The following is a 25,055-nucleotide window of genomic DNA, read 5'->3' on the forward strand; positions in this document are numbered from 1 at the left end:
AAAAATAAATCCCAAATAGTGTGGTAATCACATAGGGGGAAATCCATCTCTTTTTTTCTTGTCTGAATTGAGTCATTAATTATTTTGTAAAGATTTTGATTATTCCCTCAATGACTTTCCTTTTGGCTGTGCCAAGGGGGTGGCTTGCAAAATGTAGGAGATAATTTTCTACTCTTCAAACTTTCAAAGGTGGTAGTAGTGTTTCCATGTAGATTTATCTACTGAGCTATGCAGTTATTTTTGTATGTGTGCAAGTGTGTGTGATGTTTACTTAACAAGTTTTGAGTAAGTATGAGGTTTTCTTACTATGAGGACATCTAAGTTGCTCTGCAGTGATAACTGCTTTGAATAAAGCAGAGGGGAGAATCCATGGAGAAAATATCATAGCTATGATCCATGGTATGTGAGAGAGAAAGAAAACGTAAGTGATGGAATAACATGGGTTTCATGTGATTATTATTTAGCAATGGTGTGGAGAGTATTGAGTTAAAATATTAAGCATAATAAAATTATTGAGAGAACAAATGAAGAAAGATATAAAGTTCAAAACATTAAAATATGTATATAAATCTTAAATGTTTAGATATTGTAATGGTTAAAATTGTGTGTCACCTTGGCTGGGCCATGATTCTCAGTGGTTTGGAAGTTATGTCATGATGTAATCACCTCTATGACGAGATCTGCTATAAGCAGCCTATCAGTTGAAAGGGAGTTTCTTTAGGGGTGTGGTCTGTATTCAATATGTATGGACTTTCTGGTAAAGCTCACTGGCTTTTGCTCACTCTGGATCCTTCGTCTGGCTCATCATCATTTGACCTCCAGTTCTTGGGACTTGAACCAACAGCGTGCCATCTGAACTGCTGATATTGGGTTCGTCAGCCCCTGCGGCTACATGACTCAGGAGAAGTCTCCAGCCTGATGCCTGACCCATGGACTTGGAACTTTCTAGCCTCTTATCACCACCTGAGCCATTTCCTTGATATAAATCTCTCTTTCTCTCTCTCTCTCTCTGTCTTTCTCTCTCTCTCTATACATATACACACACATTTCATTGGTTTTTCTTCTCTAGAGAGCCCAGCCTAAGATCAGTCTCATACTGGCATTTCTATTCTGTTATTCTACTACATTGCTTTTATTTTTTAAACTCCTGTGAGGTCTAGAATGTACTTAAGACTCTTCAACTTTATGCAAGGAGATCTTTAATCTTGGTATAACAGGTTTCAAGAGGCAATTTAAGTTCTGAATGGAAGAAAAACTTTTCACCATTCTTTGACTGCTAATTTGCATTTATAGATAAGTAATTTGCAACATAATATTCCTTTTTCATATGCAACTAATACAGTTTTGTTTTGTTTTTAAGCAAAGGTCCTATTGTTCTGACCCTTGGGCACTAAGTAAAACAATCCATTTTGAACAGCTTTGTGATTTGACTCAGTCCCAGGTTTTCTATTGTTTGGTTCACTTTCATGACAGACAAATTCCCTAAGATTACTAATATACATGGGCTTTCAACTGAGTTTTAACTTGGCCTTCTGCCCTCACAGTTTCATCAGTTACTAGCAAATTCATAATTATCCTGTAAAAATTATAATTACACTTCTTTCTGTTTTCACATTTGCCAATTACTAGTTGTGTGGTCTTTGTGTCACTTTTAAGCTATTAGAATGCCGTGTGCTTTTCGCTGTTTTGTTTTGCTTCATTTTTGCCTAAATAAGTATGAGAATAAGTCAGTGAGTTTGTAGGGCAAAAGCAAAACGATGTGGCCTAAATAGATAATTGGAAACCCTGGTGGTGTAGTGGTTAAGAGCTACAGCTGTTAACCAAAAGGTCAGCGGTTCAAATCCACCAGGCACTCCTTGGAAACCCCATGGGACAGGTCTACTCTGTCTTATAGTGTTGCTATGAGTCAGAATTAGATAATTACTTTTCACATGTTCTTGCTTATCAAACTAAAAATTCTCTCATCTCTATTCCATTATACCCAGGAAAAACTTATTATTGATATAATGAAAAAATTGTGAAACTGATTATTTAAGGAAAATAAAATGTCACAATCTTTCATGTGGATTAGAACTAAATTTTTAAGGATGAAGCAAAGGCTTGTATTATTTTTGAGTTATCTTCTTTCAATCAAGCAAGGAAAAAAATCAGGCCACCCTAATTTTGTCAATATCAGCAAAAAATATCTTACATAACTCAAACTAAAATAATTACTGTAAAAGACACACTGGGTCATATCAGATAATTCTCTGTGACAAAATAAAACAACCACAAAAATAACTTGTTTCACTATCTGCTAATTGAAATGATTTTCAAACTCTTATTGCAGAGTTGAAAACTTATAGTTGCCTATTTATAAGAACCTAAAAAAAAGTTTTAAACAAATTTCAATAGAATTAGGTTTATAATTACGAGCTAAATAAACTCTTAAGTCATGCTGTTTCCTGAAATGAATTCATGTAATCTAGAGACTATTAACTGAAGGAAAATGATGTAGCAGTCTTCTTCCTTAAAGATTACAGCCTTGGAGATTCTTTGGGGCAGTTCTACTCTGTCCTATAGGGCTGCTGTGAGTCGGAATGAACTCGACGGCAACAGGTTAATAGGTTAGAGACTATTAAAATAACTAATGTATCCTGTGAATATAAAGTTAATTGTGATATGATTTAAAACATATAGTAACTTTATCACATGTATTACTAAACTATATATTTAATAATAAATTAAAAATCATTTAGAAGGAATAGATACATAATACAGAATATTATGTACAGTTTGTTGTTGTTGTTGTTAGGTGCTGTCAAGTCGGTTCTGACTCATAGAGACCCTGTGCACAACAGAACGAAACACTGCCCGGTCCTGTGCCATCCTTACAATCGTTGTTATGCTTGAGCTCATTGTTGCAGCCACTGTGTCAATCCACCTCGTTGAGGGTCTTTCTCTTTTCTGCTGATCCTGTACTCTGCCAAGCATGATGTCCTTCTCTGGGGACTGATTCCTCCTGACAACATGTCTGAAGTATGTGAGACTTAATCTCACCATCCTTGGTTCTAAGGAGCATTCTGGTCGTACTTCTTCCAAGACAGATTTGTTCGTTCTTTTGGCAGTCCATGGTATAGTCAATATTCTTTGCCAACACCACAATTCAAATGCATCAACTCTTCTTTGGTCTTCCTTATTCATTGTCCAGCTTTCACATACATATGATGTGATTGAAAATACCATGGGTTGGGTCCAGCGCACCTTAGTCTTCCAGGTGACATCTTTGCTCTTCAACACTTTGAAGAAGTCCTTTGCAGCAGATTTGCCCAGTGCAATGCATCTTTTGATTTCTTGACTGCTGCTTCCATGGCTGTTGATTGTGGATCCAAGTAAAATGAAAATGTACAGTTTAGAATGTCATTAATCTTATGAACAGCTACATAGAGAGTACTAGAATAGACTTCATATGACCACCAATTCAGATTTAAATAACATCCATTGCAAAGCATCAGGGTAGTTTAAATTGGACAAATATCAGTTGTCAAAGTCTTCCAGACAAAGAACACCAGGAACACACATGCAGTTAAACAAGTTGGGTTTATTCCTCCTTGCGTGAAAGGAAAACACACAGCATAGCAGCCTTGGTGCCTTTCAGTCAAAGGTGTTTGCAAGAACTACTACAGGATTTGGGCTTTGGCTGGGTGACTGGGGATCCAAGAAAGCAAGGCCTTTATCTTAATTGGATGCTGTCTGGAGGCAGGATAAAATTATGAGTGGGTTTCTCAGTAAATCTTATCTGTTCAGAGAGTGGAATAGGCAAAAAGCAGCCATCATTCATTTCAGCAGAGAGAGTATGTGGTTTTTTGAGTTGCACAATGTCTTTGTGTTGTCTCATTTTACCATCCCCTCAGACTGGCCTGATACTAGTGTCCTGTTAAGATTTTTTATTTTCACCAGGAGAGCATGGTCAGGCCATGAGCATCAAGCTAGCTTATGATGACACTGAGATGCCTCTGTGAGCATCAGACCACTTTATCATAACTGAGGCCACCCGTAAGCAATAGACTAGTTCCCGGGTATTAGGAGCTGCTTTCTTCTTAAAAGTTTGGTGTAACAGCTAGCAGTTATATAACTCCGACCACAGGGCTTCATAAATTTGTGCAATCATAGCACTGAAAAGGGTCCAGATCCTGCTGGATAATCCGTTTGTATTTTAGATGACTACACAAGTGACTTGCTAAGGGCTCTCCACCTATTCTTCACAGAATCAGGAAGCAAACTCACTTTTTTGACCTGAATTTTGTGTGTCGTCTTTTACACCAGGTTACTTATCCCAAATGCATGTTATACGTGTTTTGATAATGCAGTTACTATGTTTTGGGTAAGAAAATCAGAGTGGTTCATGAATTTTGTTTCTTCCACAGTTGTGGATAAGGAGGGATATGTCAGATATAATTTGAGGACGCCAAGATGCTCACAATTAATTCAGGCAGAGAAGTTTTGCTCCTATCAGTTTTATATATTGAAATTCTACCCAAAGCTTAATCAGAAAGAAATGTATTTCATTGTTGAAAAGTGTTTATAAACATTGAAATATGCGATTAACTTTTATGCAAGTAGATGATACCGATTAAAAGTTATAGTTGAGTGCATTCTGACTCATGGTGACCCCATATGTGGCAGAGTATAACTTCACTTCATTTGATGCTCAAGGCTTTCAGAAGCAGATTGTTAGACCTTCCTTCGGAGGCACCTCTGGGTGGGTTTGAACAGCCAATCTTTTGGCTAGTAATCGAGTGCTTAACTGTTTGCATTACCCAGGGACTTCATCGAATAAATGTTATGTGATTAACAAAGAAAATATACTTATCAGAAATAGGGGATCAGAATAATATAATGTTCTTTTCAGGAACTTATGAAAGACTTTGATAAAAATTCAAGTATTATATAAATAAACTGCGACAGAGATAATTGGCACATTTTACCATCTCCCTAATCTCTCATGTTAAAAAGACTTTCAGCAAATATTGCATCTACTTTCAATATGATTTTTTTCTCTTTTTAAATTTACATTGAGCTTAAATCAAAATTATTAGCTCAGTTCTAAAACTTGCTGCAGTTACTGATCACAAAAGAGGTAAGTGCATATTGCTAACATAACTATATTCCTATAATAGCTTATGACAACGTATTATGTTTAAAAAGAATAGGTACTCATTCAGCCAACAGGAATCCAATGTGTGCAATCATCCCACAACAGATGAAAGGACTATTAAAAAAAAAAAAGCCATTTGTATATTAAGTGTTGGGAATTTTAATGCATTTTCCTACATAAAAACTATATATATTTGTGTGTGAGAGACTGACTTGATTTGTAAACTTTCACTTAAAGCACAACAAAAATTATAAAAAAGATTAAAAAAAAAACTATTCCCTCAAGTCACCTTTTAGCTAAATAGTAGGTTAGTTCATAAAGTAATGAATATCACCCTCGAGTACTGTGCTTTTAAAACAATAATCTATATGATTGCCATTGCCATCAAGTTGATTCTGACTCATAGCGACCCTATAGGATAGAGTAGAACTGCCTCATGGGGTTTCCCAGGCTGTAATTTTTACAGAAGGAGATGGCCACATCTTTCTGCCATGGAGTTTGAACTGTTGACATTTTGGTTAGCAGCCAAGCACTTAACCATTGTGCCACAGGGTTCCTTATATGAGACCAAATTGTCAACAAATACTCTAAAGCATAAACGGGAAGCTTAGGGGAATGTGAGACTAGGTTAATGGGAATGGAACAACTAGAAATGAAATAATGAGAATATTGATATAATATCAAGAATATAACCAGTGTCACTGAACAATATGTGTAGAAATCGTTGAACTGGGACATGTTTTCCTACATACACTTCCACTAAAAATACAATAAAATACTACTCAAAAGAAAATATGTATATATATTTAGTAGATTAATCAGGTCATTCTCCTTGTAGAGTAGAAATTTTAATCGATTGTGAAGGTGATAAGGGACACTAATTCTTGGAAAGAGAGGTGGAAAGTTGAAAATCATGCCAAGTGTAAAGGATGTTAGACTACATGAAATTAAAAACAAATTGTGTGTGAAGGACAGTAATTTCTTTCAAGTATCATAAAGAAAATAAATCAGAAATTAAAACAACGCATTGACCCAATTAGGTAAGCTTTTAAGGTACCTTAAAGTGTAAATTTAAGAAACATGCATATTAAAATGTAGGCTATTTGGAACCAGAGTATATGTCCAACTCTCCAACCAATATCATAAAAAGTTGGTTGTGGAAAATGTGATTATTTATGAATAGAGTTTTCTGAGAGTAGATACTGGAAGTAGGGAGATTGTCTAATAGAAAGTTACAATAAGTTTTCTAATAATTTCTTAAACTTCTTAAATCTCACCAGCTACCTGCTGCCTCCAGTTTACTGGCAAATCACCTGGCATTGAGCTTCATTAAAAAAAAAAAACAAAACCTTGCATTGACCTCAAGTCTGAAAAATCTATGCTTTTAGACTTGTGGTAGGGCTTCTGATTGATGAAGGATGCCCTTTACCCCATTTTGAAAAAGAATTGGCATGTTCCCATTGTTCTCAACAAGGATGCCTATTCCTGCACGGCTATACACACAGCCTCATCTTCCATTCACTCGCATTTCTACAGTGTCCTATGGAACCTATGGCCAGTCATGGGCAAAATTCCACATGATCTCAACAAATACCCTTTTTAAAATTGTTAATACCTTTACTCAAATTGGACACTGCTCAGGGCTCAGGACACAGCTTTTTGTAGGCACGTGCCACCATACTTCTCTGTGCTTCTATTCTCTCTAGGACCTTCTTTCTTTAATCCAATCTGAATTCATTTTTTGGCATTCCAGTTCCAAAATATTGTTGAATAGAGAGCTCAGCTTTTAAGCTTTTCAGATGCTTCTTTCTGCTTAATACCTCAGCCCTTTAGAATCGTCAAATTCCTCATGGGCAAACACAAGAACAGAATATCTGACTTCTTTTAACTTATTTCCCTTCTTTCCAGGATCTTGGCTCCTTAACTCTTAGTTACTGGTTGCTCTTGAATGCCCCTGAACACATGATCTCTTGTATTTTATCCAGCAATACTAATTAGCTTAGTATGAAAGATGGCCAGATACAAGATAGTTTATTACAGCTAGAAGAAGGATATTATCAAATGTGTACAATAAAATTAACAAGGCATTAGAAGTAAACAAAAAATTATCGTTATTTATATATAATATGATTCAATACCTCAAACATCAAAGACCTAAGCCTGTAGAAATAACTAATACGAAGACAAACTGTTAAAAAATTGAGTACAAAATCAAAATACAAAATATATCATATGTACATATAAACATACACACGTACATACATATATATATATATACATAAAGGAGCTTAGGTGGTGCAAGCAGTTTACAGTTAGCTGCTAACCTAAAAGCTGGTGGTTGGAACCCACCCAGCAGCTGTGCAGAAGAAAAGGGCTGGTGAACTGGTTTTGTAGACTGCAGGCAAGAAAACCCTATGGATTAATTTTAATCTGTAACACATGAAGTCACCATGAGTCGGGGGCTAGCTTGACAGCAGCTAACAACTATATATAAATATATGTTAATGAAACTTGCAATCAAGATGCACTGATAATTACTGGTGATTGGAATGCAAAAACTGGAAATGAGAAGGATTAAAAAAAAAAAAAAAACCTTTGCCATTAAGTCAATTCCGACTCATAGCAACCCTGTAGGACAGACTAAAACCACCCTGTATAGTTTTCAAGTGGCAGCCGGTAGATTTGAACTGCAGGCCTTTTTGGTTAGCAGCCAAGCTCTTAATCACTGTTGCACCAGGCCTCCATGAAGAATTGGTAGTTGGAAAATAGGGCCTTGGTGATAGAAACTATGCCAGAGACCACATGATAAGAATTTTGCAAGACTAATGACTTCTTCATTGCAAATACTTTTTTTCAACAACATAAATGGTGACTATATATATACACTAGGACCTTATAGTGGATACTCCTGGTGCATACAACCTTACCCAAGTGATCAATGTTAACATCACCAGTATCTATTTAAAGTGATACCATGTGCTTTCTATTATAACCCAGTGAGAAGAAAACTCCATGGCCCTAGGTTGTTCCTGTCAAAAATTAATAGCCTAAATCTAATCATGGGGAAAATAAAAAAACAAAACAAAAACACATGTGGGAAACATTCTACACAAGAACTGGTCCTGGCTTGTACTATTCTAACAAAAAAAATATCAAGGTGAAGAAAGGCAAAGAAAGCTGGTGGAACTTTTGCAAATTAAAGGATACTAAAAAAGAGGTACGCCAAAGCTTGCCAGTCAGTTTATCGCGTTGTGATGGCTTGCATGTTGCTGTGATGTTGGAAGCTATGCCAATAGTATATCAAATACGAGTAGGGTCACCCATCCTGGACAGTTTCCAGCAGAATAGCTTTCAGATTAAGACAGACTTGGAACAAGGGCCTGGCTAGCTACTTCTAAAAAAACTGGACAGAGAAAACCTTATGTTTTTGTTGTTGTTGTGTGCCATTGTGTCCGTTCCGACTCATAGTGACCCTATGTACAATAGAACAAAACACTGCCCAGTCCTTCGCCATCCTCACAAGTGTCCTTATGCCTAAGCCCATTGATGCAGCCACAGTGTCAATCTGTCTTATTGAGGGTCTTCTTCTTCACTGACCATCTACCTTACAAACCGTGATGTCCTTTTCCAGGGACTGATCCCTCCTGACAACATGTCTAAAGTATGTGAGACATAGTCTCGCCATCCTTACTTCTAAGGGGTACTCTGGCTGTACTTCTTCCAAGACAGATTTGTTTGTTCGTTCTTTTGGCAGTCCATAGTATATTCATAGTCTTTACCAACACTGCAATTCAAAGGCATCAATTCCTCTTCAGTGATCCTTACTCATCACCCAGATTTCACATGCTTAGGAGGCGATTGAAAACGACATGGCTTGGGTCAGGGACATCTTAGTCTTCAAAGTGACATCTTTGCCTTTCAAAACTTTAAAGAGGTCTTTTGCAACATATTTGACCAATCCAATGTGTCTTTTGATTTCTTGACTGCTGCTTCTACAGAGGTTGGTTGTGGATCCAAGAAAGATTAAATCCTTGGCAACTTCAATCTTTTCTCTGTTCATCATGATGTTGCTTATTGGTCCAGTTGTGAGAATTTTTGTTTTCTTTATGTTGAGGTGTAATCCATACTGAAGGCTGTGGTCTTTGATCTTCACCAATGAGTGCTTCAAGTCCTCTTTACTTTCAGCAAGCAAGGTTGTGTCATCTGCATAATGCAGGTTGTTAACGAGTCTTCCTTCAATCCTGATAACCATATAGTCCAGCTTCTCGGGTTATTTGCTCAGCATATAGATTGAATAGGTATGTTGAAAGGATACAACCCTGATGCACACCTTTCTTGACTCTAAACCTCACGGTATCCCCTTGTTCTGTTTGAAGGACTGCCTATTGATCTATGTATAGGTACCTCATGAACACAATTAATTGTTCTGGAATTCCAATTCTTCGCAGTGTAACCCGTAATTTGTAAAGATTCACACAGCCAAATGCCTTTGCATAGTCAATAAAACACAGGTAAACATCCTTCTGGTATTCTGTGCTTTCAGCCAACATCCGTCTGACATCAACAATGATATCCCTGGTTCCAGGTGCTCTTCTGAATCCCGCTTGAATTTCCAGCAGTTCCCTGTCTATATACTGCTACAGCCGCTTCTGAATGCTCTTCAGCAAAATTTTACTTGCATGTGATATTAATGATGTTGTTTGATAATTTCCAAATTCAGTGGAATCACCTTTCTTGGGAATGAGCATAAATATGGATCTGTTCCAGTGGTCTTTGGCCAGGTAGCTGTCATCCAAATTTCTTGGCATAGATGAATGAATGCCTCCAGCACTGCATACATTTGTTGAAACATCTCAGTTGGTATTCCTTCAATTCCTGGAGCCTTGCTTTTCACCAATGCCTTTGCCTCAGCTTGAAATTCTTCCTTCAGTAACATTGGTTCCTGCTTACGTGGTACCTCCTGAAATGGTTGAATGTCGACCAGTTTTTTTTTTTTTTTTTTTGGTATAATGACTGTGTGTATTCCTTCCATTTCTTTTGATGCTTCCTGCATCATTTAATAATTTCCCCATAGAATCCTTCACTATTACAACTCAAGGCTCAAATTTTTTCTTCAGTTCTTTCAGCTTGAGAAATGCCAAGCATGTTCTTCCCTTTTGGTTTTCTATCTCCAGCTCTTTGCACATGTCATTATAATACTTTACTTTGTTTTCCAGAATCACCCTTTGAAATCATCTGTTCAACTCTTTTACTTCATCATTTGTTCCTTTCACTTTAGCTACTGGACATTCAAGAGCAGGTGTCAGAGCCTCTTCTGACATCCGTTTTGGTCTTTCCTTTCTTTCCTGTCTTTGAAATGACCTCTTGCTTTCTTCATGTGTTATGTCCTTGATGGAATTCCATAACTCATCTGGTCTTCTTTGGCCATTAGTGTTCAAGGTGTCCAATCTATACTTGAGATGGTCTCTAAATTTAGGTGGGATGTATTCAAGGTCATACTTTGGTACTAGTTGACTTGTTCTAATTTTCTTCAGTTTCAACTTGAACTTGCATATTAGCAATTGATGTTCTGTTCTGCAGTCAGCCCCTGGCCTTGTTCTGACTGATAACATTGAGCTTTTCCATCGTCTCTTCCCACAGATGTAGTTGACTTGATTCCTGTGTATCCTGTCTGGTGAGGCCCACATGTATAGTCTCAGTTTGTGTTGCTGAAAAAAGGTATTTTCAATGAAGAAGTAGTTGGTCTTGCAAAATTCTGTCATGCAATCTCCAGCATCAGTTCTGTCACCAAGACCATGTTTTCCAACTACTGATCCTTCTTCTTTGTTTCCAACTTTCACATTCCCATCTCCAGTAATTATCAATGCATTCTGATTACATGTTTGATCAATTTCAGACTGTAGAAGTTGGTACAAATCTTGAATTTTTCATCTTTGGCCTTAGTGGTTGGTGTGTAAATTTGAATAATACTTGTATTAACTGGTCTTTCTTGTAGGCATATGGGTATTATCCAATCACTGACAGCATTGTCCTTCAGGAGAGACCTTGAAATGTTCTTTTTGAAAATGAATACAATACCATTCCTCTTCAAACTGTCATTCCTAGCATAGTAGACCATATGATTGTCTTATGTGAAATGGCCAATACCAGTCCATTTTCAGCTCACTAATGCCAGGATATCAATGTTTATGTGTTGTATTTCATTTTTGACGACTTCCAATTTTCTTGTATTCATACTTCATACATTTCACATTCCAATTATTAACAGATGTTTTCTGCTATTTCTTCTTATTTGGGTTGTGCCACATTAGCAAATGAAGGTCCCAAAACCTTACCACATCCACGTCATTAAGATCGACTCTGCTTTGAGAAGGCAACTCCTCCCCAGTTGCCTTTTGATTGCCTTCCAACCTGAGGACCTCTACTTATAGCACTATATCAATGTTCCACTGCTGTTCATAAGGTTTTCACTGGCTAATTCCTTACAGATGTAGACCACCAGGTCCTTCTTCCTACTCTGTGTTAGTCTGGAAGCTGAGCTGAAACCTGTCTGCCATGGGCGACCCAGCTGGTATTTGAATACCGGTGGCATAGCTTCCAGCATCAAAACAATACTCAAGCCCCTACAGTATGAAAAACTGACAGACACATGGGGAAAAAACGTTATGGATAGCAGCAAAACATTGTCTGATAAAGCACCAGAACACAAACCCTTCACATTGGAAGGCACTCAAAACATGACTGGGGAACAGCTTCATGCCTCCTCAAAGTAGAGTCAAAATTAATGACATGGATAAAGCCAAGCTTTCAGGACTTTCATCTGCTGATGTGAGATCACTGAAAATGAGAAGAAATAGCTGCAAACATCCAATAATAATCAGAATGTGGAATGTAGGAAGTATGAATTTAGGAAAATTGAAAGTCATCAAAAATGAAACAGAGGGCAGGGCCAAGATGGCTGACTAAGTAGATGCTACGTCAGATCCCTCTTGCAGCAAAGACAGAAAAACAAGTGAATCGATCACATACATGACAATCTACAAACCCTGACCAACAAACACAGATTTAAAGAGTTGACCTGAGTGGCAGAGACTGAGAAAGAACAACCACGGGGAAGCAGCGACTGTTTTCAGAGCCCGGAGCCAGCGTCCCAGTCAGGAAACCCTGGCGCCGGGTTTTGGACTGGGCACAGGGGAGCTGAGCACGGCATCCTGCGATGGTGCAAACACGGAGCACAGCTCCAGCCCCATGAAATGACCTCGGGGGAAGCCCAGCCAGTGCACACAGGCAGTGCAGAGATGCGGCTGACAGGAGGAGAAGTCACTGGGAGGCAGCAACTGGTTTTGGACCTGGGAGTGCAGCGTCCCAGCCGGGGAACCTTGACGCTGGGCTTTGGACTGGCAGTGGAGGAACTGACCACGGCTTCTGAGACAGTGCAAGCACAGGACGCAGGCCTGACCCTCGGGGGCAATCTCTACCCAGCCAGTGCACACAGTGGACGCGCCCCTCAGGAACCTCAGGTAAAACAGTCATTCCAAGCAAAATAAGGAACTTTGTCTATATTCCGGGGTGCTACTCTTTCCTGTTTATCTGAACCCTCCCCTCCCCTTCCCAGGTGGCTTCATTAACATTGGAATTTCCTGAGCCAGAGCGTGAACTGCTCCGTGCTTTTTCTTTTCCTTTTTTTTTTTTTTTTTTTGGTCTTTTCCTAACCCATTCCTCTGGCCTGAGAGAAGCAACCACAAAAAACCCAGGGACCAAAAATCCTTCCCTAATTGGACTAAAAACACAGAACCAGCTTCAGCCAAGCATATGTGATCCACAGTCTTGGGCTTTCATCCCTACAGGGAGCAAGGTGGCTATTATAATGCAAAGGCATTTCTGATAGGGATCTGACTGCAATTGTTTTAGCAGATTTACTGGAAAGACAAATTTCCCAGGTCTGATATCTCTGCATATTCAACAGAGCCCTCACTGACCCACAACAGGGAACTGAGGGCTGAAGCTCCCCCCAGACCACCTAGCCTCCTGCCTTAGGGGTCTAAGGAGGGTGACACCTACCAATCTATAGAGTTACTTGCATTGGGGGCCTAAGGTACAGCTTCAGAGCCCACCCACCAAGGTGCTTTAGGAATAGAGACACACTTACCTCACTGACACTTGGGGGAAGCCTGTCAGCATCCTGCCCCCTCTGGAGTGTGAACCCCAGCTGCTACTAGAATCTGGTGCACACAACTATCACCACTACTTCTCTAGGTGGATAGGTGACAGTGTGCATCACACACTTGATGACCCAAAATCAGATTCTACTCGAGAATAGTGAATGGACTCAGGCATATATATAAGGTAACAGCCCAAACCAGCTGGTAATAGGTCATAAGTGAGTCAAGGGCTACAACAATCAAGACAGCGCAATCTAGTAAGTAGCCCATCTATGTATATTGAAAGAAAACAAAACAAGATAAGACTCAGTAAGCAAATATAGAATAAAACACTACAATATCTTAGTGATGGCTCGGAGACAGCAGTCGACATCAAACCACATAAAGAAGCAGACCATGACTGCTTCTACAACCCCCCAAACTAAAGAATCAAAATTTTTTTCCAAATGAAGATACAATCCTGGAATTTCCAGATACAGAATATAAAAAAAAAAAAACTAATTTACAGAATGCTTCAAGACATCAGGGACGACCTCAGAAATGAAATAAGGCAAGCTACAGAAAAAACCAAGGAACACACTGATAAAGCAGTTGAAGAACTCAAAAAGATTAGTCAAGAACATAGTGGAGAAATTAATAAGTTGCAAGAATCCATAGAGAGACAGCATTCAGAAATCCAAAAGATTAACAATAAAATTACAGGATTAGACAATGCAAGAGGAAGTCAGAGGAGTAGACTCGAGCAATTAGAACACAGAGTGGGAAATCTGGAGGACAAGGGAATTAACACCAACATAGCTGAAAAAAAAAATCAGATAAAAGAATTAAAAAAAATGAAGAAACCCTAAGAATCATGTGGGACTCTATCAAGAAGGATAACTTGCAGGTGATTGGAGTCCCAGAACAGGGAGGGATAACAGAAAACACAGAGGGAATAGTTGAAGATCTGCTGACAGAAAACTTCCCTGACATCATGAAAGACGAAAGGATATCTATTCAAGATGCTTATCGAACCCCATTTAAGATTGATCCAAAAAGAAAAACACCAAGACATATTATCATCAAACTTGCCAAAACCAAAGATTAAAAGCAGCCAGGGAGAAAAGAAAGGTCTCCCACAAGGGAGAATCAATAAGAATAAGTTCAGACTATTCAGCAGAAACCATGCAGGCAAGAAGGCAATGGGATGACATATACAAAACACTGAAGGAGAAAAACTGCCAGCCAAGGATCATATATCCAGCAAAACTCTCTCTGAAATATGAAGGCGAAATTAAGATATTTACAGATAAACACAAGCTTAGAGAATTTGCAAAAACCAAACAAAAGCTACAAGAAATACTAAAGGAAATTATTTGGTCAGAAAACCAAAAATATCAGATACCAGCACAACACAAGGTCACAGAACAGAGCATCCTGATATCAACTCAAATAGGGAAATCACAAAAACAAATTAAGATTACTTAAAAAAAAAAAAAAAAAAAAACGCTCAAAACAGAGAATCATTGATGTCAATACGTAAAAGATCACAATAATCAAAAAGAGGGACTAAATACAGGTGGCATAGAACTGCCATATGAAGAAGGATACAAGGTGATATAGGACAATACAAGTTAGGTTTTTACTTAGAAAAATAGGGGTAAATATTAAGGTAACCACAAAGAAGTATAACAACTCCATAACTCAAAATAAAAACCAAGAAAAACATAACGACTCAGCAAACATAAAGTCAAATACTATGAAAATGAGGAACACACAGTTTACAAAGAAAAACGTCTCACCACAAAAAAGTAAGTGGAAAAATGAAATTGTCAACAACACACATAAAAAGGCATCAAAATGACAACACTAAACACATACTTATCTATAATTACGCTGAATGTCAATGGACTAAACGCACCAATAGAGAGACAGAGAGTCTCAGACTGGAGAAAGAAACACGATCTGTCTATATGCTGCCTACAAGAGACACACTTTAGACTTAGAGCCACAAACAAACTAAAACTCAAAGGATGGAAAAAAAATATATCCAGCAAACAATAAGCAAAAAAGAAGAGGAGTAGCAATATTAATTTCTGACAAAATAGACTTTAAAGTTAAATCCACCACAAAGGATAAAGAAGGACACTACCTAATGATAAAAGGGACTATTGATCAGGAAGATATAACCATATAAAATATTTACGCACCCAATGACAGGGCTGCAAGATACATAAATCAAATTTTAACAGAACTGAAAAGTGAGATAGATACCTCCGCAATTATAGTAGGAGACTTCAGCACAACACTTTTAGAAAAGGACAGGACATCCAATAAGAAGCTCAATAGAGACACGGAAGACCTAATTACTACAATCAACCAACTTGACCTCAAAGACTTATACAGAACTCTCCACCCAACTGCTGCAATGTATACTTTTTTTTTCTAGCTCACATGGAACATTCTCTAGAATAGACCACATGTTAGGTCATAAAACAAACCTTTGCAGAATCCAAAACATCGAAATATTACAAAGCATCTTCTCAGACAACAAGACAATAAAAGTAGAAATCAATAACAGAAAAATTAGGGAAAAGAATTCAAATACTTGGAAACTGAACAATACCCTGCTGAAAAAAGACTGGGATATAGAAGACATTAAGGAGAGAATAAAGAAATTCATAGAATGCAACGAGAATGAAAATACTTCCTATCAAAACCTCTGGGACACAGCAAAAGCAGTGCTCAGAGGCCAATTTATATCGATAAATAAAGTGCACACCTACAAAAAGAAGAAAGAGCCAAAATCAGAGAACTGTCCCTACAACTTGAACCAATAGAAAATGAGCAACAAAAGAATCCATCAGGCAGCAGAAGAAAACAAAGAATAAAAATTAGAGCTGAACTAAATGAATTAGAGAACAGAGAAACAATTGAAAGAATTAACAAAGCCAAAAGCTGGTTCTTTGAAAAAATTCACAAAATTGATAAACCATTGGCCAGACTGAGTAAAGAAATACAGGAAAGGAAACAAAGAACCCGAATAAGAAACGAGATAGGCCACATCACAACAGACCCAACTGAAATTAAAAGAATCATATCAGATTGTTATGAAAAATTGTACTCTAACAAATTTGAAAACCTAGAAGAAATGGATGAATTCCTGGAAAAACACTACTTACCTAAACTAACACAATCAGAAGTAGAACAACTAAATAGACCCATAACAAAAAAAGAGATCGAAAACGTAATCAAAAAACTCCCAACAAAAAAAGTCCTGGCCCGGATGGCTTTACTGCAGAGTTCTACCAAACTTTCAGAGAAGAGTTAACACCACTACTTCTGAAGGTATTTCAAAGCATAGAAAATGACGGAATACTACCTAACTCATTCTATGAAGCCACCATTTCCCTGATACCAAAACCAGGTAAAGACATCACAAAAAAAGAAAATTACAGACCTATATCCCTCATGAACATAGATGCAAAAATCATCAACAAAATTCTAGCCAATAGAATTCAACAACATATCAAAAATATAATTCACCATGACCAAGTGGGATTTATACCAGGTATGCAACGCTGGTTTAATATTAGAAAAACCATTAAATTAATCCACCATACAAATAAAACAGAAGACAAAAACCACATGATATTATCAATTGATGCAGAAAAGGCATTTGACAAAGTCCAACACCCATTTGTGATAAAAACTCTCACCAAAATAGGAACTGAAGGAAAATTCCTCAACATAATAAAGGGCATCTATACGGATACAAAGCCAACAGCCAACATCACTCTAAATGGAGACAGCCTGAAAGCATTTCCCTTGAGAACGGGAACCAGACAAAGATGCCCTTTAATACCGCTCTTATTCAACATTGTGCTAGAGGTCCTAGCCAGAACAATTAGGCTAGACAAAGAAATAAAGGGCATCCGGATTGGCAAGGAGGAAGTAAAATTATCTCTACTTGCAGATGACATGATCTTATACACAGAAAACCCTAAGGAATCCTCCAGAAAACTACTGAAACTAATAGAAGAGTTTGGCAGAGTCTCAGGTTATAAGATAAACATACAAAAATCACTTGGATTCCTCTACATCAACAAAAAGAACATCGAAGAGGAAATAACCAAATCAACACCATTCACAGTAGCCCCCAAGAAGATAAAATACTTAGGAATAAATCTTACCAAAGATGTAAAAGAACTATACAAAGAAAACTACAAAGTACTACTGCAAGAAACTAAAAAGGACCTACTTAAGTGGAAAAACATCCGTTGCTCATGGATAGGAAGACTTAACATAGTAAAAATGTCTATTCTACCAAAAGCCATCTATACATACAATGCACTTCCGATCCAAATTCCAATGTCATTTTTTAATGTGATGGAGAAACAAATCACCAACTTCATATGGAAGGGAATGAAGCCTCGGATAAGTAAAGCATTACTGAAAAAGAAGAAGAAAGTGGGAGGCCTCACTCTACCTGACTTTAGAACCTATTTTATACAGCCACAGTAGTCAAAACAGCCTGGTACTGGTACAACAACAGGCACACAGACCAATGGAACAGAATTGAGAACCCAGATATAAATCCATCCACCTATGAGCAGCTGATATTTGACAAAGGACCAGTGTCAGTTAATTGGGGAAAAGATAGTCTTATTAACAAATGGTGCTGGCATAACTGGATATCCATTTGCAAATAAATGAAACAGGACCCATACCTCATACCATGCACAAAAACTAACTCCAAGTGGATCAAAGACCTACACATAAGGAATAAAACGATAAAGATTATGGAAGATAAAATAGGGACAACCTTAGGAGCCCTAATACAAAGCATAAACAGAATACAAAACATTACCAAAAATGACAAAGAGAAACCAGATAACTGGGAGCTCCTAAAAATCAAACATCTATGCTCATCTAAAGACTTCGCCAAAAGAGTAAAAAGACCACCTACAGACTGAAAAAGAATTTTCAGCTATGACATCTCCGACCAGCGCCTGACCTCTAAAATCTATATGATTCTGTCAAAACTCAGCCGCAAAAAGACAAACAACCCAATCAAAAAGTGGGCAAAGGATATGAACACGCAGTTCACTACAGAAGATATTCAGTCAGCTAACAGATACATGAGAAAATGCTCTCGATCATTAGCCATTAGAGAAATGCAAATTAAAACTACGATGAGATTCCATCTCACTCCAACAAGGCTGGCATTAATCCAAAAAACACAAAATAATAAATGTTGGAGAGGCTGCGGAGAGATTGGAACTCTTACACACTGCTGGTGGGAATGTAAAATGGTACAACCACTTTGGAAATCTATCTGGCGTTATCTTAAACAGTTAGAAATAGAACTACCATACAACCCAGAAATCCCACTCCTAGGAATATACCCTAGAGAAACAAGAGCCTTCACACAAACAGATATATGCACACCCATGTTTATTGCAGCTCTGTTTACAATAGCAAAAAGCTGGAAGCAACCAAGGTGTCCATCAATGGATGAATGGTTAAATAAATTGTGGTATATTCACACAATGGAATACTAAGCATCGATAAAGAACAGTGATGAATCTATGAAACTTTTCATAACATGGAGGAACTTGGAAGGCATTATGCTGAGTGAAATTAGTCAGAGGCAAAAGGACAAATATTGTGTAAGACCACTATTATAAGATCTTGAGAAATAGCATAAACTGAGAAGAACACATACTTTTGTGGTTATGAGTTGGGGAGGGAGGGAGGGTGGGCGAGGGTTTTTTTATGGATTAGTTATTAGATAAGAACTACTTTAGGTGAAGGGAAGGACAATACTCAATACAGGAAAGGTCAGCTCAACTGGACTGGACCAAAAGCAAAGAAGTTTCCTGGATAAACTGAATGCTTCAAAGGTCAGCGGAGCAGGGGCGGGGGTTTGGGGACTATGGCTTAAGGGGACTTCTAAGTCAATTGGCAAAATAATTCTATTTTGAAAACATTCTGCATCCCACTTTGAAATGTGGTGTCTGGAGTCTTAAATGCTAACAAGCGGCCATCTAAGATTCATCAGTTGGTCTCAACCCACCTGGATCAAAGGAGAACGAAGAACACAAAGGTCACACGATAACTATTAGCCCAAGAGACAGAAAGGGCCACATGAACCAGAAAGTTACATCATCCTGAGTCCAGAAGAACTAGTTGGTGCCTGGCCACAATTGACGACTGCCCTGACAGAGAGCACATCAGAGAACCCCTGAGGGACCAGGAGATCAGTGGGATGCAGACTCCAAATTCTCACAAAAAGACCATACTTAATGGTCTGACTAAGACTAAAGGAATCATGGCGGTCGCGGTCCCCAAACCTTCTGTTGGCCCAGGACAGGAACCATTCCCGAAGACAACTCATCAGGCATAGAAGGGACTGGACAGTGGGTAGGAGAGAGATGCTGATGAAGAGTGAGCTACTTGTATCAGGTGGACACTTGAGACTGTGTTGGCATCTTCTGTCTGTAGAGAGAGTTGGAAGCTGGCAAAATTGTCACGAAAGGAGAGACTGGAAGGGCTGACTCATTAGGCGGAAAGCAAGTGGGAGTATGGAGTAAGGTGTATATAAACTTATATGTGACAGTCTGACTTGATTTGTAAACGTTCACTTGAAGCTCAATAAAAATTAAAAAAAAGTAAAAAAAGGCAAAAAAAAAAATGAAACAGAATACATAAAGATCAATATCTTAGGCATTAGTGAGCTGAAGTGAATTGATATTGGTCATTTTCAACCAGACAAGAGGAAGAATATGGTCTACTATGCCAGCAAAGACAAATAGAAGAGGAATGGCATACCATTCATTATCAAAGAGAACATGTTGAAGTTCAAAGTTGTCAGTGATAGAATAATATCTATACGCCTACGAAGAAAATCAGTTAATGTGACTATTATTCAAATTTATGCACCAACTGCTAAGGCCAAAGATGAAGAAATTGAAGGTTTTTACCAATTTCTTCAGTCTGAAATTGATCAAATATGCAATCAACACCCACTGATAATTACTGGCAATTGGAATGTGAAAATGGAAACAATGTTGGAAAACACGTCATTGGTGATAGAAACAATGCCAAGATCGCGTGATAGAATTTTGCAAGATCAACAAATTCTTCACTGCAAATACCTTTTTCAACAACGTAAACAGTAACTATACACTTGAACCTTGCACTATGGAATACACAAGAGTCAAGTCAATACACAAGAATCAATTTCCATAATGAATGGAAAAGCTCAATATCATCAGTCAGAACAATGCCAGGGGCTGACTGTAGAACAGAACCATCAATTCTTCATATGCAAGTTCAAGTCGAAGCTGAAAAAAATTAGAACAAGTCCATGAGAGCCAAAGGACAGCCTTCAATGTAGCCTATTTGAATTTAGAGACCAACTCAAGAATAGACTTGACCCAGTGAACACTAATGACTGAAGATGAGATGAGTTGTGGAATGATATCAAGAACATCACACATGAAGAAAGGGGTTATTAAAAATACAGGAAAGAAAGAAAAGATCATACTGAATGTCAGAAGAGACTAAAATTTGCTCTTGAACATAGAGTAGCTAAAGCAAAAGGAAGAAATAATCAAGTGAAAGAACTGAACAGAAAATTCAAAGGGTGGTTCAAGAAGACAAAGTACGGGATTGTAATGAAATGTGCAAAGAGCTGGAGATAGAAAACTGAAAGAGAGGAACATGCTCAGCATTTTTCAAACTGAAATAGCTGAAGAAAAAATTCAAGCCACAAGTTGCAATAGTGAAGCATTCTTTGGGGAAAATATTAAATGATGCAGGAAACATGAAAACAAAATGGAAGGAATACACAGAGGAGTCGCTCTACCAGAAGTAGTGGCCTTCATTCAAACATTTCAAGAGGTAGCATATGATCAAGAGCCAATGGTGCTGAAGGAGGAAATCCAAGCTTCACTGAAGGCATTGGTGAGAAACAGGGTTCCAGGAACAGAGTATCAATTGCTATGTTTCAACACATGAATGCAATGCAGGAAGTGTTTAATCTTCTATGAAAGAGATTTAGAAGACAGCTACCTGTCCAACTAATTGTAAGAGATTCATATACATGCTTATTCCCAAGAAAGGTGATCCAGTGGAATGTGGAAATTATCAAGCAATATTATTCATATCACATGTAAGTAAAATTGTGCTGGAGATCATTCAAAACCAGTTGCAGCAGTACATAGACAAGGAACTGTCAGAAATTAAAGCCAGATTCAGAAAAGGACATGGAATGAGGGATATCATTGCTGATGTCAGATGGATCCTGCCTGGAAGCAGAGAACACTTGAAAGATGTTTACCTGTTGTTTCATTGAATATGCAAAGGCATAGGATTGTGTGGAGTATAAGAAATTACATATAACATTACAAAGAATGAGAACTCCAGAGCACTTGACTGTGCTCATGGGGAACTTGTACCTAAACAAAGAGGCAGGTGTTCAAACAGAATAAGGAAATATTTCACGTTTTATAATCAGGAAAGGTGTGTGTCAGAGTAGTATCCTTTCACCGTATTATTCAATCTGTATGCTGAGCAAATAATCTGAGAAGCTGGTTTATATGAAGACGAGCACTGCATCAGGGTTGGAGGAAGACTCATTAACAACCTGTGTTATTCAGGTGACTCAAACTTGTTAGCTGAATATTAAGAGGACTTGTAGCACTTACTGATGAAGATCAAAGATTATAGCCTTCAGTATGGATTACACTTCATGATCAAGAAAACAAAAATCCTCACAACTGGACCAATAAGCAATGTCATGATAAACGAAAAAAATTTGAAGTTGTCAAGGATTTCATTTTACGTGGATCCATAATCAATGTCCATAGAAATAGCAATCAAGAAATGAGATGACATATTGCATTGGGCAAATCCATTGTAAAAGACCTCTTTAAAGTGTCAAAAAGCAAAGATGTCACCTTGAGGACTAAGATGTGCCTGAACCAAGCCATGATATTTTTAATTGCCTCATGTGTATATGAAAGCTGGACAATGAATAAGGAAGACCAGAGAATAATGCATACCTTTCAATTATGCTGTTGATGAAGGATATTGAACATACCTTGGACTGCTGGAAGAAGGAACAAACCTGTCTAGGGGAAGAATTATAGCCAAAATACTCCTTAGAATCAAGAATAGCGAGACTTTGTCTCAAGTACTTTGGACACGTTAAAGTGCATCAGCAAAAAAAAAAAAAAAGGAAGATCCTCAACAAGATGGACTGATACTGTAGCTGCAACAATGGTCTCAAACACAGCACTGATTGTGAGGATTATACAGAAACAGGTAGGGTTTCATTCTGTCGTTTACACGGTTGCTGTGAGTCAGAAATGACTAAAAGGCACCTAACGACAAAACTTAGTGTCCTTTATTAATATAATCAGAAATCTCATCACCTTTTCTAAAATCCATCTAGGAAGAATTACAGCCAGAATGCTCCTTAGACGCAGGAATGGCAAGATTTTGTCTCACGTAATTTGGACGTGTTGTCAGGAGGGACCATTCCTTGGAGAAAGACATAATGTTTGGTAAAGATGAAGATCGGCATAAAAGAGGAAGTCCCTTAATGAGGTGGATTGACATAGTGGCTGCAACCATGGGCTCAAACTTAGCAACAATTGTGAGGCTGACGCAGGATGGGTAGTGTTTCACTCTGTTGCACACAGGGTTGCTGTGAATCAGAACCAACTCGAGGAAACCCAACAACAACAACAAAGAGATACGGCAACTGAATGCAGTACGTGGTCCATGTTGGATAATTCACTGGGAAAAAAAAAAAGTAACGAAGGCTATTTTTGGAAAAACTGACAAAATTTGAATATGGATATGAATTAAACAATAAAGACAGCACTAGGTTATTCAACAGATAAACAATCCCAGGAACATGAGTCAACTCAAGCAAAATAAAGAGACTCATACAGCTGGATCTCAAATGCACATGGGAAATATATGTTCATTGTTGCATGCCTGTGAATTTGCCTTCTTTTTTTTCTTTTTGGTAACATTACAGTGGCAAAAATAACTAATATGTTAACATTGCTAATAAACATAAAAACAAAAAATTATCTCTCCTTAATCTATGTCTAGCCCTCAGTTTAACAGGCTGTATTTATAAAAATGGAAATTAATCACTCATTAAGTTGTATCTTTTTTGCCTTTAAAAAAAGGTAAACTCTGAATATTCTTAATATAAAGAGCCGTAGTGGCACAAAAGTTAAGCTCTCAGCTTCTGGGTTCTAACGCACCCAGCAGCTCTACGGGAGAAAGACCTGGTGATCTGCTCCCAAAAAGATCATAGCCTAGAAAACCCTATGGATCAGTTCTACTTTGTCACATGGGGTCACTATGTCGAAATTGACTTGACAGCACCTAAAAACAGCAACGGCTTATAAACTAATAATAATGAGAAAAACATAATGATAATACTTGCATAGAAAATAATTTGTCTTGTGAACAAAGCAATTTTAGAAAAAAGTTATTTATTACACAAAGTGCCTTTAGTGAGTGTCCTTACTTTTCCTTTCTTAGGTTCTATAAGCATATGCCAGTTCCTTTTCTGGCTCAGTGATAGAAAGTCACAAGAGAACATTACTCTCATTCTAACAATGAAAATTTGCAGAGTTAGCTACACACTGTAAATTTTTTTTTTTTTAAAAGATCATCTCCCTGGATGGCTAAGATATAAAAAAACAAATTAACTAATTAATTAACTTTCAGAAAGTGCAAATCCTTCATAGAAGAGACCCAAGCCTTCTCTAATCTCTGCCAAATGGTAGTAAGAGAAGTAATCCACTTTCCCCAGAACAGAGAAACAAAAACGAGGAATGAATAGAAAATAAATACAAAGATGAGAGACTTAAACCCAACCATACAAATTTAAATAGTTACTTGCCTCTCTTGGCTTTCATGAAACCTCATCCTTCTAGTGAACACTGTCCTTGAGTATTCCTTAGTCTCATTTCCATAGACTTGATTTTCCATTTGATCTCTGTATATTGCACTACTACCTCTGCTCAGCCATGGCTTCTCTTACCTCCTCCTCTATCTACCTTCTTTGGGTCTCTGAGTATTGTAATTGGTTAACATGCTCAGCTGATACCTGAAAGGTTGGTGGTTCAAATCCACCCCGAGGAACCTCAGAAGAAAGGGTTGGCAGTCTACTTCTGAATAATCAGCCATTGAAAACCCTATGGAGCACAGCTCTACTTTAACCTGCATGGAGTTGACATGAGCTGAACTAGATCTGAAAGCATTTAGTTTGCCAGGCTGTTATTTGAGATACATATTTATACCCATACAATTATGACACCTAAATTCATATCTTAATTTATATTTACTTTATCTCTGGTGACAATATTCCACTCCAACCAGTCTTTTATCAATATATTACTATAATAATCTCATAACTTGGATCTCAATATTTAATATTGATTCACTTTAACTTGTTCTTAAAGGTGTTTTTAAAATAGTTTTTAAAACCAGTATATTCTCATCCTTCCTTGCAGCTTGAAACAATTCAACAGTTTCCCAATGCACTTGGCAAAGAATTCTAACTCTTTATCATGGTGTTGAAGTAGTTTCTCTAGGAAAAAAATTTGTATGCATGATGTGTTGTAGGAAGTACCCCTGGGGTCAATATCCAGAGAAGAGAATGGAGGAAAGTAAGACTGAGCAGGAAGAGAAACTGGGCATTGACACCAGGCTCTACAGTAGTCTTGCTGATTCTATGG

This window comes from Loxodonta africana, chromosome 2 (genome assembly GCF_030014295.1).
Source record: "Loxodonta africana isolate mLoxAfr1 chromosome 2, mLoxAfr1.hap2, whole genome shotgun sequence".
NCBI classification, from domain to species: Eukaryota; Metazoa; Chordata; class Mammalia; order Proboscidea; family Elephantidae; genus Loxodonta; species Loxodonta africana.